This window comes from Heptranchias perlo, chromosome 2 (assembly GCF_035084215.1).
Source record: "Heptranchias perlo isolate sHepPer1 chromosome 2, sHepPer1.hap1, whole genome shotgun sequence".
Classification (NCBI taxonomy): Eukaryota; Metazoa; Chordata; class Chondrichthyes; order Hexanchiformes; family Hexanchidae; genus Heptranchias; species Heptranchias perlo.
Window position 1 is genome coordinate 16,998,282 of NC_090326.1, and position 15,151 is coordinate 17,013,432.

Sequence of the window (15,151 nt, forward strand, 5' to 3'; positions counted from 1 at the left end):
CACCACCTCCAAGTTCCCCTCCAAATCACACACCATGCCGACTTGGACATATATCGTCACTCCTTCATCGTTGCTGGGTCAAAATCCTGCCTAACAGCACTGTGGGAGAACCTTCACCACACGGACTGCAGCCGTTCAAGAAGGGGGCTCACCACCACCTTCTCAAGGGCAATTAGGGATGGGCAATAAATGCCGGCCTTGCTAGCGACGCCCACATCCCGAGAATTAATTTAAAAAGTCATTATTTCCCAACTTGAATCTGATCCATTTGTTTCTGCTAGTGCTGCACTTTTTCTTAAATGTCATGCAAGAGCCATTAAATCATATCTGGCTCGTTCCAATTAAGTTGAAACAATAAAATTCTTTGCCAATTTGGTTTGGTGCCACCTTGGAATTACAGAATAATTTGAGTAAGTATCCACCCGCCCCGCCACCCAACCTCCCCATCCCAAATATAAAAGTGGAAAAAATAGGAACAGGAGTAGGCCATTCAGCCCCTCCAGCCTGTTTCACCGTTCAATTAGATCATGGCTCATCCGTACTTCAACATTTACCCACCTTGGCTCCAAATCCCTTTATACCCTTACCTGACAAAAATCTATCAATCTCAGTCTTGAAATTTTCAATTGACCCAGTCTCAACAGTTTTTTGAGACAGAGTTCCAGATTTCCACTACCCTTTGTGTGAAGAAGTGCTTCCTGACATCACCCCTGAACGGCCTAGCTCTAATTTTAGATGGATAAGTTGGTACTCTCTACATGGGAAGTAATTTCACTGCTCCTACCACCTTGGGATGTTTTTCTACGTTAAAGGCAGTACCTAAATGCAAGTTGTTATTGTTGTACATGAAGAGCTACACAATTAGTGCAGTTACTCGCCCAATGGAGAATTTTTGATCTCTGGCTCGCAAGAGGTAAAGCTCCTCCTCTAGGGAGAACAAGCTGGGGATGTTCTCCTTAGAGCAGAGAAGATTAACAGGAGATTTAATAGGGGGTGTTCAAAATCATGAAGGTTTTGATAAAAGTAAATCAGGAGAAACTGCTTCCAGTGGCAGAAGGGTCGGTAACCAGAGGACACAGATTTAAGGTAATTAGCAAATGAGCCAGAGGGGAGATGAGGAGAAATGTTTTTACACAGCGAGTTGTTATGATCTGGAATGCACTGCCTGAAAGGGTGGTGGAAGCAAATTCAATAGTAACTTTCAAAAGGGAATTGAAGAAATACTTGAAGGCAAAAAATTTGCAGGGCTATGGGGAAAGAGCAGAGGAATGGGACTAATTGGATAGCTCTTTCAAAGAGCTGGCGCAGGCATGATGGACTGGACAGCCTCCTTTTGTGCTGCATCATTCAATGATTCGTAGTTGCTGCACAACTAGCAGTGTATGAGAGCAGGCCAAGTTCATTCGTGCTTAGATTTCAGAGCTGAGGCCGAGCCTGTCCTAATCCAAAGTCCATCTGCGTCCTTTCAAGGCATTGGATCAGAAGCAAAAGCCCTGGCTGACTTTTCCCCCTCTCTAACCTGAGAACCTCAAAGCCAATTGAAATGACTGCCCCAGGCCCAGATTAACCAATTCTGCACTGACGAGGAATCAAACCCAGGACTTTCCTGATCTGTACTGCTCTGTATGTGGCCAAATTACCACTGAGGAACCTGCAATATTTTTTATTGGCCCAGATTAATCTTTAACACAGGAAATAATGACAGTTAAGATTGGTAAACATTCCCGCACTCCACCTGTGCACGCGTGTGTACCACAATGATTGCATTTTCACACATGTATATAAAGCAGCCAGAAGACCAAGCATAATCTCTACAGATGAGTAAGCAGGCTGCATAGGACCCCTTAAAGCACAGACAACTCTGTGAGCCTTCTCAAACCTCTCACATCCCAGCGTCAAACAGGCAGCTAACTAAACACCTTGCTATTAAGAGTTGAAAGTCAGGCTCCTGAAGCTACATTCTTGTTCTGTGTCACGATGATGTATGGGCAAACCAAACAATGTTGAAAAATTAAAAAAAATACAGCAAACGTTTGCACAGACACCAATGCAAATAAGAATACCGGGGAGGAAGCGGTTATCGTCAGTCAACAGGAAGACATGGAAAGACTACGACATTTCGTGTCAACCCTTAGGGCCAGTTTCTCTCCTTCCTCCCCTCCTCTCTTTGCGACTAGTAAATACACAGTGAGACCCGGTGATCGGATCAACCTGCCTGATACTCACAGCTGCTCCCACCAGTCTGCTCCCCGCTGTCTCCGCCCGGCAGGTAGACCCAGCGCTAGTCCCAGAGCACAGGGGGCGGGCCCGGCGCGGCTCGGCGCCCCATTGGCCCTCCCGTTTGCACCCGATCCCGGAACTCGGCCGCCCATTGGCCGAGACGCCCGTCAATCAGGCTGGGAAATTTGCTACACTTCACGCTGGCGGCCCGGGGCTCCGCACTGATGTCACTTTCACACCGCGGAGACTCGAAGCTGCCTTTGCCCTTAAATGGGAGTCTCCCAGGGGCGAGGGGATTTCCAGGCCGGCCTCGCACATTTACGGCCGGTGCGTAAGGTTTAATCTCCTGCAATCTCGGCTGGCATCCTTCCATCGCACCCGGGGCAGTATGTTTTCATGTGTGTGTGTGTGTGTGTGTGTATATGTATATGTATATGTGTGGGGGTGGTTGTGTGTCTGTCTGTGTGTTTGTGTGTCTGTCTGTGTGGTGGGGGGGTGTCTGTCTGCGCGTCTGTCTGTGGATGTCCGTCTACGGCCGTGTCTGTAACTTTTTCACACTCATGTTAATTTGAAGCGGGCGCATAACTGACATGAGTTGGTGGCAGTGATTCAAGTGTAAAAGTGGGTTTTGGAAGATTCCCTGTTATGTGTCTCACTCTGTTTATAAACAGAATCAAAGGTGTAAGGAAGATGACCAGACTGTGAGCCGTCCCTCGGTTCTGCATTTGTTGTTAATATAATACTCAATAAAAATAAATCCATTTGACATTGGTCCAAGGCAGTTCTTTGTGTCGGAGGCACACTCCCACAGTGCAGCCCACACACATCATTTACCCATGGGTTGTTGCGATTTTATTTCCCAACCCCAAGCCTGAGTCCGAGATTCGAATCCATTTTTAGATTTCAACCCCAACGAGGTCAGCAGTGAATATAAAGGAGTAATCCATTATCATTTCACTTTGGAAAATTCATTGTACATTAAAATTGGAAATGTTCTTGCATGAATAAATTTGCCACTGCAGATGTAGTTTGAGCCGCTGATTCCAATGTCTTTTTTTAAGCATACTCCCAAACCCGCGACCTCTACCACCTAGAAGGACAAGAGCAGCAGGTACATGGGAACAACACCACCTGCACGTTCCCCTCCAAGTCACACACAATCCCGATTTGGAAATATATCGCCGTTCCTTCATCGTGGCTGGGTCAAAATCCTGGAACTCCCTTCCTAACATTACTGTGGGAGAACCTTCACCACACGGACTGCAGCGGTTCAAGAAGGCGGCTCACCACCACCTTCTCAAGGGCAATTAGGGATGGGCAATAAATGCCGGCCTCGCCAGCGACGCCCACATCCCATGAACGAATAAAAAAATATTGAATTTCAACTTGAAAAGCACCAAGGTTTCCTGTTGGGAGCTGTCAACATTGAAGGTTGGTGATTCTCAACAGCCAGTCAGCCATGTATCAGAGGTGTGTCCTCATACCAAACTAGCAGTGTGATTTGTATCCCACCCAGATGCAGCATGATGGAGTATTTATTTTACCATTACATTCCTCGAATCATACAACTTGACAGCACAGAAAGACAATTTAGCCCATCCTGACTCTCAAAGTGCTATCACCTAATCCCATTCTCCCGTCCTTTCCCCATTCCCTTTTTGTCTTTCTATTATAAATATTTATCAATGATCCTTTTCAAACTATTATGAATTCTGTTTCCACCATGTTAGGGGTAGGGCAGTCCCTGTCCTAATGACCCTCTGCATAAATACATTTATTATTTCCCGTTACCAACTCATTGGGCAGTGGGGTAGCATAGAATGTTTATTATTTTTATTTTATTGCACATGTTTTTTTTCGATTGAACCAAGTGAATCTGATCATAGCTATTTCCCTGTGCGTTCATCTTAATGTGGAATAAAGCAGTTTAACAATTAAAAGCAAGCCTTGCCTCACCTAGTGCCAAAAGATGTCAGCTGTGGCTCAGTGGTAACACTCTCGCCTCTGAGTCAGAAGGTTGTTGGTTCAAACCCATTCCAGAGACTTGAGCATAAAATCCAAGCTGACAATCCATTGCAGTACTGAGGAAGTGCTGCACTGTTGGAGGTGCTGTCTTTCCAATATAGACAATAAACCCAGGTCCCATCTGCCCTCTCAGGTGGACGTAAAAGATCCCATAGCACTATTTCAAAGATGGGCAGGGGTGTTCTCCCCAGTATCCTGGCCAACATTTATCCCTCGACCAACATCACTAAAACAGATTATCTGGACATTTATCTCACCACTTCAAAAGTACTTCATTGGCTGTTAAAGTGGTTTGCGATGCCCTGAGCTTGTGAAGGTGCTATATAAATGCAAGTCTTTCTAACTTGATTCACTATCAGAGAAATTGAAGAAATGCACATGTAAAAGATGCAGATATCCAGTTCAGGTCACAAAGGGGGTTTCATTGTTACAGTCCCAGATCATACTATCATACAAGTAGATACACAGTAGTTTGATTTAACTCCCACAAAAGTAAGATTCACAACCACTTATAGGAGGGAGTGACCCTATGAAGATATCTCTGACAGATCCGACTTGATAACAGGACCAAGAATCAGCTGAGTTTATCAAGAGTCTAAACCCATTCAGAAAAATTCAAGAGGTGGAAATGTGTGAGAATCCTGATGTTCAATCAATACAATTTAAAAAAAACATAAAACCAGCATGTTATTTGCAATTTGGGTCTTTTGACTGCCGTTATTAGTCAACAACTCCCTTACCATTGTATCATGTGACTACCAGGATGGTAGAAGGTGTGTTTTTGTCTAGCAATTCCTATGTTCCTACTGTAAGTTTAAGCAATTCCCCTCAACGACAAACCCTTACTAAGCAGAGACTAATATCCAACAAAATAATCAAAACAAATATGAAAAGGAATTTGACGAAACACTACTGAAAATATTACAGATGAATAGAGCTGAGGAAAGAATGCTTTTCAGCTTTTGTCACCTAGTTTCAGTATCAAATACGTACAGGAAAAGTACGACATGAGTCCATTGTGGTGCTAACCCTCTCACTTTGACTGCCCCAATGTTAGATCTTAGAAGTGCACCCTTTTCTGCATCGGCGTGTTTTGCTCCCATTTCTCACCGTTTCTATTGCAGGGCTATCGGGAAAGAGCGGGGGAGTGGGACTAATTGATCGGCTGTTTCAAAGAGCCGAATAGCCCCCTTCTATGTTGTATGATTCTATGATCTCTGGATCCTTTCTAAGTAAGCCTGCCAACCTGGTGCCAATTTTGTGCATTGCATCCATATTGAGTAAATGCTGGATTGAGACTGTACAATAGTTTCTATAGCTTCCACCCTGTGGGTTCCTTATTTCCGCTTCACAACAGGCTCTCTTTGTTGCTTGGAGCTGGCTTGCACTAGTTGTTTTCTCCAGCTATTAGACATTGTGCCCTCTTGAACCGCAGCAGCAATACGGTTACCCTAAAGGTGCTCGAGTTGCAGGCTGGCACCAGGACTTTACAGCCCTCCAAGAAAGAAGCTTTTTGTCCCATCAGTTTGGACTGGATTCAAACCCAGGTCACAGAGCTGGAAGAATATTGTTCTAAACCACCGCATCAACCAATCCCTGTCTTCTAGCCGATTCTATTTCTGCAGCTTCCCATTGCACAAGACTAGACAATAAATTAAAACCGTTCAGCTGTCCTGCGTTGAAAACAACCACAGTAAAAAGGCTTTGTAAACAAAAGATATAAAATGCCAGAAATCTCAAATAAAAGCACACAATTCTGGATATACAGGTGGGACTCAGCGTCCTAATAAAATGATCACACTCAGGACATTACCATGCCTTTCCTCTTTCAGACACCAATCAGCCTGCTCTGCATTTCCAGAACTTTCTGTTTTTTGTTTCGGAACAAAGAGGTATTTAATTCATTTGCCCAGATTGTGGCAAAGTGACAAACACTCTGACTGTGGCTATTTTCAGTAATGCGCTGCTGTGTTAACACATTGGAAATTGTTTTGCTCAATGCGTATTTGGAACAAACCGCATCATATAGAGAATGGGGAAAACTGTAGAGATTAAAACAAGAGAGAAAAGTGGACACTTGATAGGATACCCTTTTGGTTTTTAGTGTTAAAATGAAAATTAAGATGTTGTCATGTGTCCTTTTTGCCAGACGATTGAAAACATTTTCAAAGCATGTTAAAGAATCTCTGATAGTTAAACTGGTTTGCATCAACTTTTAAATTTATATAATTTTGGGGAGCAGATGAATTTTTTTTTGTATCCATCAAAGATAAGCTACGTTAGTGGTGCAATTTCTATATGTGTCACTCACTGTCAAGACCAAACACAGCACGGTAAATATCGTGACAAAACACGGTTGAAACTCCAATCACATCCAATAGGGAACATTTCCTAAAAAATAAAACAAGAACACCATGGCAGGTATAAAAGAACTTGCATTTATATAGCGCTTTTCACAAACTCAGGATGTCCCAAAACGCTTCACAGCCAATGAAGTACTTTTGAAGTGTAGTCACTGTTGTAATGTAGGAAATGCAATTTACGCACAGCAAGCTCCCACAAACAGCAATGTGATAACGACCAGATAATCTATTTTAGTGCTGTTGTTCAAAGGATAAATATTGGCCAGTGGACCGGGGAGAACTCCACTGCTCTTCTTCGAAATAATGTCATGGGATCTTTTGCTTCCACCTATGAGGGCAGATGGGGCCTCGGTTTAACATCCCATCAGAAAGATAGCACCTCTGACAGTGCAGCACTCCCTCAGTACTGCACTTGAGTGTCAGCTAGATTTTGAGCTCAAGTCTCTGGAATGGGACATAAACCCACAGCCATCTGACTCAGAGGCGAGAGTGCTACCAACTGAGCCATGGCTGACACTATACAAGACCAGATTTGCCCCTACTTGTAGCATCACTGTCAAAAGTTAAGGAAAATCCAGTAAAGGTGAGCAGATACTTTCCACTATACTGGCCAGTCACCTTCACAAGGTGTGGCCCCCAGGAGAGCTTTTTCGGGGAGACAAAGAAACCAGGCAGTGTGACTGCAAGATTAAAAGTGATCAAGTTGCTGCAGTAACACTGTTCCTGATTACCACCCAGTTGTGAATTAACTGCTGGATACAGAGTGATTTGTGTTCCACGATTGCTAAGTAACTGGAGAATCCGGTGTAAAGTGCGATTTAGGATTGGCACCATTCTCACAGGTGGTGATGCTGCTGTTAGTTTGATGGCTAATTCAATCAAAGTTGACAGGCAATGTCATGCTTAAGAGTTGTGTATGATCGTCAAGGTAAAAGACACCCATTACGATCCAAGGACTCTTTCATGGCCTTCGGTTTTCAATTTTCTGCACTGTTATATATGTGAGGGTCATGGGAACGCCATGAAGAGACACAATCGATTTTTACCATTGGAAACCATTTATAAAGAGTTGGTAGAACCACACCGACTTTTTAAACAAAAAAGCCAGTTTGAATGAGTGCAAGTTAGATTTTTGTGCTGCATTGTATATATTTTTTTGTAAGTAAACTTAGTTTAGCCTGATTGCAGAAGTCCAGGTGGTATTTTTCCATCATTTCAGGTGATGGGACAATATGTTGGGATAGCCATACGATTCAGAGTTAATAGTTAGACCTGGGATAGAACCGATGGACAATATGGATGCAGGATTCATTTTGAGATACGAGTCTCCTTATGAAAACTGTGATCTTCCTGGAACAGAAGGTTTCTGGGAAGAAAAGCTTGAACTATAACATCCTCTACGGCAAGAAGAACTTGCATTTATATAGTGCCTTTCATGACCTCAGCACACCGCAAAGGGCTTTACAGCCAATGAAGTACTTTTGAAGTGTCGTCACTGTTGTAGTGTAGGGAGACATGGCAGCCAATTTGCACACAGCAAGGTCCCACAAACAGCAATGTGATAATGACCAGAGAATCTGTTTTTAGACGTTGGTTGAGGGATAAATATCGGCCAGGACACCGGGGAGAACTCCCCTACTCATCTTCGAAATAGTCCCATGGGATCTTTTACATCCACCTGAAAGGGCAGATGAGGCCTTGGTTTAACGTCTCATCCGAAAGATGACACTCCTGACAGTGCACTGAAGTACACAAGATCCTTATCCGCTGTCTGTTGTTTTGGCACAAAAGGTTCATCTGTGGATTGGTTCACTTCTGGAACAGATAATCTATTACTTATGGAAAACCTATTTGTTGGACATCATCATGGGCCAGCTTGGGAGTTCTGATAGTGTTCTTAGTTCTTGTTAAGTGTTGACCCACTATTGCTATGTTGAGTCTTCTGGACCATTGCCCATTTTCCATAGAATCCTTTCAACCATAGTTTGTAAATTAGTTTCATTAACTCATAATAATTGTTCTAGACAGGACAGAGACACACCCAGGCTCTTAATTAAGAACTGGCTTTCACTATTTATGAATTGCCAAGGTTTGTCAGTCCTGTTTAAATAGAATGTAAGGCACTAAACGACAAGAGGGACAAGGGATAGAAGTCAAGAGAGAGCAAATTAGGTCACTAAGAGCTCAGCAGACATCAAAGGAATCTGGATTCAATTTTAAGAGAGAAAGACACATGGGAACAATACTTTGAAGGGCTACCAAAAAGAGGGATAACCCATTGAGCAAAACTGGTACTTCAATGCAATCAATGTGTAAACTTTCAGCAAAATAGTTAAGATTTTGATAGAAGATAATTTGCAAGATTCTACGGGTGGAAGCAAGACCGAAGACCAGATGGAAGAACAGACCATAAGAAGCGAGAAGACAAGCAAAGCAGGAGAATGCAGCCTTCCTCCCAAACAAGGGCCAGCAGAAGCTGAGCAAGAAACTCAAAAGGGACTTTTTGAATTTAGACTAACAGCTGGAATAATTTGTTTCTTGTTTATCTGCAAGCTAATAGTATAAAGAATAATACAAGTAGAGAAAATAATAGTAAACAAGAAAGGATAGACTCAAATCTACCATCACTGGCATGCTATTTTCTTTTTGTGAATTGTTCAATTTTACCGGATGGGAAGGAGACTGCTGATTTGTGGAACTGATATCCAGGATGTGTACTGTACAGTGTGCTTTTTCATAATGAGTGTTTCCTTGGAAGTAACAGATCATTTGATAGAGTTAAAAGAACTGGATGATACAATGAGTTAAATACTGGCATTTCAACTCTTGAGAGCTGGGTTCAAATCCAGACAAGCCTCATAAAAGTCGCCTGTGTCTGCTGCCTGTAGGGGATTTATGTGGTGAGTTTGGCCAGTCTCCATCCAGTTCTTAGGGAGCATGTACAAAAATGTCCCTTATTTAAAAAAATTATTTACATAGAGCATTTGGAGCATGGAATGCTTTGTCACAGGGAATATTTCAGGCAGAGACCATTGATCTTTTTATGAAAGCAAGAAAGAGTTCTCCCCGGTGTCCTGCCCAATATTTATCCCTCAACCAACATCACTAAAACAGATTATCTGGTCATTATCACATTTCTGTTTGTGGGTCCTTGCTGTGTGCAAATCGGCTGCTGTATTTCCTAAAACAGTGACTACCCTTCAGAAGTGCTTCATTGGTTGTAAGATACTTTGGGACAGCCTGAGGTCGTGAAAGGTGCTGTAGAAATGCAAGTCTGTCTTCTTTCCTTTTTGCTACGATGCCCTATCTTCAAAAGCACCACGGCTTAAGCTGTCCCCAAATTAAATCAAATAAAACACTCTAAACATTGCCAAAAAGAGGAAGTAATCTCCAAAGAGGTTGTGAAGTTTCTAGTCAAAAAACAATGTAAGAGCCAAATTAATAAGTGAAAGAATTGTACATAATTTTGTAAATGGACAACTGTTTAATATTTTTTGAACCCCATGAAACACAGTAAAGGAACAGCTGTTTTTTTAGACATTCAGTTCAATGGGCGCTAAATTGGGCCGTGTGGCGCCCGTTGTTTCGGCGGTACACGGCCTCTCCGACATCCAAAATGGCATTTTGGATGCGCACGCACGTTTCCAGTGTGATGTGCGCTGGACGCCATCTTGGTATAGGAGTTAGCGCAGGCACAGATAACGCACGCTGGAATCATGTAAAGTAGGGAGAAAATGGCTTCAATCAATGTTCTTTTTGTGCAACGCTGATTTAAAGTGATAGACACCATTTTGGGACTTAACGCTCAACTCAACGCACAGTCTTAACCCCGACCATCTGAACGTGTCTTAGAGTGCCTGGAGGACCCCCCACCAGCACGATTTAAAGGGACCAAGCAGGAGTTACAGGTTAACGGCTGGATTATTTCCTCTGGCTGCCGAGACATTTGTAAATGTTTTTGGAGGTCTCCTAGACTTGAATACTAGGACGCAGGGACATAGCCTAATATTTAGAGCCAGGACATGCAGGAGCGAAGTTAGGAAATGCTTCTACACGCAAAGGGTGGGAGACATTTGAAACACTCTTCTGCAGACGGCAGTTGATGCTAGCTCACTTGTGAATTCTAAATCTGAGATTGATAGATTTCTTTGAACCAATGGTATTAAGGGATATGGGGCTAAGGCGGGCATATGGAGTTAGGTCACAGGTCCACCATGATCTCATTGAATGGTGGAACAGGCTCGAGGGGGTAAATGCCACTGCCACTTGCTGCCTCCTGATATGCACCACCTTCTCCTGCAAGAAAGCGGGACGTGTGTCTGGGTGATGGGCCTGACATGGTTGAATAGCTGCCAGTGTGCGTGGCCTGTGAGTTGTGGGTGGGCAGCTTGAAACAGTGGTAATGTGTAAGGGTGAGAGGAAGCATCTGATGGAAAGAGTTTGTTGGTATGTGGGTGATGGGGGTGTAGTGTGTGGTGCAGTTGGTAGGAGACGCCACTTGACAGTTGACCTCACTCACCTTGACCACTCATGTCAAATCATTGAACTTCTTCCTGCACTGCATCCATGTTCATGATGCTGTGCGCCTGGCATTGACTTCGTCCCCCGCTGCCTCTCACTGCCTTTTGGATATATGTCTGGAGGGCCTCTTGTTCCCCCCCACCCCCCAGCGAATATAGGATTCCCTCCTTCTGTCCACCTCTTTCGCCAAGGTCTCTAGTGCATCAGCAGAGAACCTTGGTGCATGCTCTCTCGCAGGCCTGGTACCAACTCAGATCGGCAGATTGGTGAGGTCTGGCATGCAGATTGGAGGATGTGGGATTTAGTAGTGCGCAACCTTTATTCAATGTTTTAACAAAACTCGTGATGTGGAGATGCCGGTGATGGACTGGGGTTGACAATTGTAAACAATTTTACAACACCAAGTTATTTTCAGCAAATAACAGGTACCAGCTACTTTAAGAGATTTCGAAGAAACATAGGAACATAGGAACAGGAGTAGGCCATTCAGCCCCTCGTACCTGCTCCGCTATTTGATAAGATCATGGCTGATCTGTGATCTAACTCCACATACCTGCCTTTGGCCCATATCCCTTAATACCTTTGGTTGCCAAAAAGCTATCTATCTCAGATTTAAATTTAGCAATTGAGCTAGCATCCTCCCTTTAAGAAATTGAGCTCTCCCCCGTGGTGGTGGAAAGTGCGAATTGTATTGATTCCACGTGCGAGGCCCGGAATGAAACGTTGATTGCAGATGAGTCCTCCTGGTGGCCGAAACTTACGTCCTGCCTGTGCAGGGGTCATCGGGCGTGGGGTAATAGCACATCACGCTACTAGTGCCCAAAAACGGCCCTGATCCAATTATTTTCCCCCATAGCCTCTTAACATAACGAAAAGGTGATTAGATTTAATTGAGGTGTATAAAATTATGGGGGCTGTGGATAGGATCTATTTCCCTTAGCAGAGAGGTCAATAAGCAGGGGGCATAGATTTAAAGTAATTGATAGATGATTAGAGGGGAGTTGAGGAGAAATTTTTTCACCCAGAGGATGGTGGGGGTCTGGAACTCCAAGGGTGGTAGAGGCAGAAACCCTCATCGCATTTAATAAGTACTTCGATATGCACTTGAAGTGCCGTAACCTACAAGGCTACGGACCAAGAATTGGAAGGTGGGATTTAGCTGGATAGCTCTTCTTAGGCCGGCACAGACACGATGGGCCGAATGGCGTCCTTCTGTGTTGTAAATTTCTAATACTCACTGTTAGGTGGAGCAGTCATCAGTTAAGTTAATCATCATTCTTTGAATGAAGATTTGCTGCAACCTTGCACTGATTGGATAACACATTCAGCCTGAAAACCCAGACCAATTCCCATTACTCTTACAAAACATTTCGACCTTCCACCATCATAGCCGATGAACGTAAAACATAGACAGCCATCTTTATTTCTTTTGGCCAATGCATGTTTAAACAAAGACGCCACATAATCCGTTGTAAAAGGTGATGGTAAACGGAAAAGGTTCTATCTATTTCCCAGAGGTAGACAGTTAAGAGCAGAGTTCTACAGGACTTGCTTCTGAATCTCCTATTCACAAATAAATTGCAGGTGACTACTTGTAATATTGTAAAATTTGCTGATGATACCGAGGTATGAGATGAGGAAGAAGATGTCCTCTGTGTAGAAAAAGTATAAACACATCTATAAAGAATGAGTTTCCAAATATACTACAATTAAGCAAAGAGAAGAAATCTTCTCCCAGTTGATAAATACAAGGGAGATAAACAGCAATCAAAATATACTGGGTTAAACAATGATTGATTTTATTGTGGCATATTGAAACAGTAAATATGTAGATGTCCACTAACAAAAACAGAAAAAAGAAAAGGATGTGTGCGCAAGAGTATTGATCATTCGCTGAAATGTTCCCATCAATGTATTCAAGAAAGGAGGGAGACAGAAAGCAGGAAACTACAGGCCAGTTAGCTTAACATCTGTCATAGGGACAATGCTAGAATCTATTATTAAGGAGGTTATGTAGGGAGTCTTACAACACCAGGTTATAGTCCAACAGTTTTATTTGAAATCACAAGCTTTTGGAGGCTACCTCCTTTGTCAGGTGATGAAGGAGATAGCCTCCGAAAGCTTGTGATTTCAAATAAAACTGTTGGACTATAACCTGGTGTTGTGCAAGTCCTTACATTTGTCCACCCCAGTCCATCTCCACATCAAGGAGGTTATAGCAGGGCACTTAGAAAATCTCATGCAATCAGGCAGAGTCAACACAGCTTTGTGAAAGGGAAATCATGTTTGACTAATTTATTAGAGTTCTTCGAGAAAGTAACAAGCAACGTGGATAAAGGGGATCCTGTGGATGTGGTGTACTTGGATTTCCAGAAGGCTTTTGACAAGGTGCCACGTCAAATACTACTACACAAAATAAGAGCTCATGGTGTAGGGGGTAACATATTAGCATGGATAAAGGATTGGTTAGCTTACAGGAAACAGAGAGTAGGCATAAATGGGTCATTTTCAGGTTGGCAAGATGTAACGAGTGGAGTGCCACAGGAATCAGTGCTTGGGCCTCAACTATTTACAATCTATATCAATGACTTGGATGAAGAGACCAAATGTATGATTGCTAAATTTGCTGATGACACAAAGTTAGGTAGGAAAGTAAATTGTGAAGAGGACATAAGGAGTCTGCAAAGGGATATAGATAGGTTAAGTGAGTGGGCAAAAATTTGGCAGATGGAGTATAATGTGGGAAAATGTGAACTTGTCCACTTTGGCAGGAGGAATAGAAAAGCAGTATATTATTTAAATGGAGACAGACTGCAGAACTCTGAGGTACAGAGGGATCTGGGTGTCCTAGTACATGAATCACAAAAAGTTAGTATGCAGGTACAGCCAGTGATTAGGAAGGCAAATGGAATGTTGTCATTTATTGCAAGGGAATGGAATATAAAAGTAGAGATGTTTTGCTTTGGTTGTACAGGGCATTGGTGAGACCACATCTAGAATACTGTGTGCAGATTTGGTCTCCTTATTTAAGAAAGGACATAATTGCTTTGGAGGTGGTTCAGAGAAGGTTCACTCGACAGATTCCTGGGATAAAAGGGTTATCTTATGAGGAAAGGTTGGACAAGTTGGGCCTGTATACACTGGAGTTTAGAAGAATGAGAGGTGATCTTATTGAAACATATAAGATCCTGAGGGGACTTGAAGGGGAGATGCTGAGAGGATGTTTCTCTTTGTGGGAGAGACTAGAACTAGGGGCCACAGTTTAAAAATAAGGGGTCTCCCATTTAAGATGGCGATGAGGAGAATTTTTTTTCTCTGAGGGTTGAGAGTCTGTAGAACTCCCTTCCCCAGAGAGCGGTGGAGGCAGGGTCATTGAATATTTTTAAGGCTGAGTTAGATAGATTCCTGATTAACAAGGAAGTCAAAAGTTAAAGTAGGGTTGAGGTCACAATCAGATCAGCCATGATTTTATCAAATGGCTGAGCAGACTCAAGGGGCCGAATGGCCTACTCCTGCTCTTAATTCGTACGTTCGTAAACGTAATCAGATACTAGAGCCCATCTCGAGGGCAAATGATTGTCAATTAAACAAGTTATTCTCAAGTTTTACCGATCACCAGTGAGGCCACATTTGGAACAGTGCGTGCAATTTTGGCCAACCCAGTTTTTGAAAGGACCTCTGAAGGTTACAAGATTGACAAAGATGATTCCAGTTCTTGGGACTCTAAGAGCAAAACTTGCTTTCATCGGAGAAAGGAAAATTGAGTGGGACAAGATCCAAATCTTTACAATATTGTGAGCCACAGATGGTATTATGCAAGGAGGCCTTTAGACCTAAACTGTGGATACAGAATCAGAGGCGTAGGTTTCAAATTAACGAGAGACTAGAAATTTGAAAAATAAAACTTTCCTTAAAGACTCTCAGCAAAAGAGTTAAATCTGAATTGATTAACTCCTTGAAGATGAAGCCAGATTGAGAATGGGATTGGAGGTTATAGGATAGGTATATAGAGTGGGAGAAGG

General features: G+C 43.0%; 1 protein-coding gene across 5 annotated transcripts in view; it reads right to left on the reverse strand.

Moving 5' to 3' along the window:
* The window catches only part of LOC137335272 (tubulin polymerization-promoting protein), a 52,041-nt gene extending 49,736 nt beyond the window's left edge, over positions 1–2,305 (reverse strand). For 2 of the 5 annotated variants that reach the window (XM_068000583.1, XM_068000567.1), the window contains exon 1: positions 2,227–2,292. The gene's annotated coding sequence lies outside the window, so the exon portion shown is untranslated. Of the gene's footprint in view, positions 1–2,226 lie in introns of all 5 variants that reach the window. The other 3 variants (XM_068000575.1, XM_068000598.1, XM_068000590.1) reach the window with 3 other exon arrangements.
* Between the last annotated feature and the right edge of the window lie 12,846 nt (positions 2,306–15,151).